The following is a 3128-nucleotide window of genomic DNA, read 5'->3' on the forward strand; positions in this document are numbered from 1 at the left end:
ATGTCCTAGCCCCCAGAACTATGAGAAAATAAGTTTCATTGTTTAAGCTGTTAAGTCTATGATACTTTGTTATGGTAACCTAAGCTGACTAACGCACTCTCAATGCATTTTCACAAAGTGAACACACACCCATGTAATCACCAAGGGGGTCAAGATAGAAAATTATCAGCATTCCAGAAGCCCTCAGCATTTCCCCTTTCTCAATTCCCCTCTTTCCCAAAGTTAGCCAATATACTAACTTCTACTAACCATGGATCAGTTTTGCTTATTTTTTTGGACTTAAGTAAACAGAATTATACAGGGTAAAAAAGCCATTTTCTAAATAATTCCTAGACTAAGGGCCAAAAAAAAAAAAAAGAAAAGAAAGAAAGAAAACTAAACATTATTGTATTAAAAATAAGAGCATGGTCTCTAAAAACCTGTGATACAATCTAGTTATACTTAAAGGAAAGTTTTGGTATTACATGAATTTATTAAGACAAAAAAAGACTGAAAATAATAAACCCAATAATCTGTAAAAAGAGCGAGTGAGTCAAAGCAAAGAAATTGAAAGAAAGGAATTCATAAACATAAAGGGCAAGAAAACCACAAAAACCCATAAAGGAAAAAAAAAAAGAGAGAGAGAGGAAGAGACAAAGAGAAAATGAAATAGGAAACCAAAATTAACATAGACCATCAAACTAAATGCTTGTTCTTTAAGAAGACACCCTGCACTGGACATCTTTCTTTTGTCCCTCAAAAGCCTTCACCTTCTTGACCTGATCCTGTGTTCTGAGATACTGATCTCTATGTATCATATCCAGGGGTCTCAATTGGACTTGGCCCCTGGGGAGCACCAGCTGGAGTTGAGAGAGAAAGGAGAGTCAGATTCGAACATTTATTCCTTTATTCCACTCATCTCCCTTTCTGTGGGCTGTGTCTGCCTGTGTTTCATTGTCAAATCAGAGCTCCTCCCAAAGCAGCCTCCCCGGGGCTCTATTCTTCTAGGTTTTGGTCACTGCTTTCTTCCCTCACCTATTCCTGTCTCGGAGTGATAATGCCATCCCACTGCTAACCCCTGTCATTTCCCTGTACCCCGACCACACCTTTGTAAAGAGTTCTTTGGTTTTGTTTTGTTTTGTTTTGTTTGATTTTTTTTTATTGGAGTTCAATTTGCCAACATATAGCATAACACTCAGTGTTCATCCTGTCAAGTGCCCCCCTCAGTGCCCGTCACCCAGTCACCCCACCCCCTGCCCACCTCCCTTTCCACCACCCCTTGTTCGTTTCCCAGAGTTAGGAGTCTCTCATGTTCTGTAAGAGTTCTTTGTTAAACTCCTCTCAAATTATCCGATTTGAGAGTGTCAACTATTTCCTGACAATAGCAACACCTCTCAAATTTTTAAATTACAAATTAATTAAAATTTTAAAATATTTTGGCAAGTCTCATCAAGAAAAAAGAGAATACGCATACACACTTGGGATCAGCAAAGAAGAAACAATTGCAAACATGGAAGAGTTTGAAAAAGAGAAATTAGGGGCTCCTGGGTGGCTCAGCTGTTGAGCGTCTGCCTTTGGCTCCGAGCGTGATCCCGGAGTCCCGGGATCAAGTCCCATATCGGGTTCCCCACAAGGAGCCTGCTTCTCCCTCTGCCTATGTCTCTGCCTCTCTCTCTCTCTGTGTCTCTCATGAATAAATAAATAAAATCTTTTAAAAAGAAAGAAAAAGATAAATCAGTTACGTGAAACTTTATATGAAGAATCTGGAAAACTATAGGAAATGGATTGATTTCCAGGGCAATATAGATGATAAAAATCGGCTTGAGGAAGAAAACAACCAGAAAAGAAAGGACAATCATAGATTTACCCTAAAATGTGGCCAACACCCCAACAGAGAAGCTGAAGTCATCACCGAATTTGAAAACTTTAAAGTGGATACAAAACTGTTTCAGCAATGCAGACAGTGAAGTGAGTGGTTGTGGCTGCTGGTGCTGTTGGTAGAACATGTTTCCTGATATCCTACACAACAAACAAATTTCTATCTGAGTATGTACCAACCATTTTTGTCAACTAGGCAATCGCAGTTATGATTGGCAGAGATACTGCAGGGTAAGAGGACTATGCCAGGTTATGACCACTGAGTTACCCACAAACAGATGTATTTCTAGACTGTTTTTCAGTGGTCTCTCCATTCTTATTTGAAAATGTAAAGGAAAAGTGGGTGCCTGAGATAACTCACCACTGTCCAAAGACTCCTTTCTCAGCACAACTGGGTGGCTCAGTGGTTGAGCATCTGGCTTCCGCTCAGGTCAGGATCCCTAGGTCCTGGAATTGGGTCCCACATCAGAATCCCCAAGGGAGCCTGCTTCTCCCTCTGCCTAGGTCTCTGCCTCTCTCTGTATGTCTCTCATGTATAAATAAATAACATCTTTAAAAAACAAAAAACAGGACTCCTACTTGCTTGTTGGGACTCAAATTGATCTCCATGATGACCTCTCTACAACTGAGAAACTTGCCAAGAACAAACAGAAGCCTATCACTCCAGAGACTTCTGAAGATCTGGTGCATGACCAGAAGGCAGTCAAGTATGTGGAGTGTTCTGCACTCACGCAGAAAGGTCTCGAGAATGTATTTGATGAAGCAATAATGGCTGCCCTGGAGCTTCCAGAACTGAGGAAGAGCCACAGGTATCTGCTGTTATGAATCTTTCCAGAGCCCTTTCCACACAGGTGGTGTCAGCATCGTACTAAAACAATGTTAAATCAAACTAAAGTTTAAAGATTAAAATTCATCTTTATAAGAATGACAAGTGCCTTGTACCTACCCACATGTACTTGTGTGAGACAAGGCCCCTAGGTATGATCCCCTTCCGTCTCTTAGTACTAGTTACTTTAAATAACTGTATTGTCAGAAAAGTGATTACTACTAATTTTTGTTTTGTTGTTTCAAAAAAAATTTTTTTAAAGAAAGGCATGCTTGTGATGGCTCTGTAACAGACTAATTTTAGTTGTCGAAGCTGCTCCCAGGCTCTATCTACCCTGGAGAATGATCCAGGACATTTACGGAGTTTTTTTCCTTTTTTTTTTTTTTCTTTAGGGGTATGTGTATGCAGGGAGTGTGTGTGAGATTTATTTATTTTTATTATTTAT

At 39.8% G+C, this 3128-nt stretch overlaps 1 pseudogene; it reads left to right on the top strand.

Moving 5' to 3' along the window:
• The first annotated feature begins 1933 nt into the window (after window positions 1–1933).
• LOC129507206 (cell division control protein 42 homolog) lies at window positions 1934–2682 on the top strand (annotated as a pseudogene).
• The last annotated feature ends 446 nt before the right edge of the window (window positions 2683–3128 follow it).

This window comes from Nyctereutes procyonoides, unplaced genomic scaffold (assembly GCF_905146905.1).
Source record: "Nyctereutes procyonoides isolate TBG_1078 unplaced genomic scaffold, NYPRO_anot_genome, whole genome shotgun sequence".
NCBI classification, from domain to species: domain Eukaryota; kingdom Metazoa; phylum Chordata; class Mammalia; order Carnivora; family Canidae; genus Nyctereutes; species Nyctereutes procyonoides.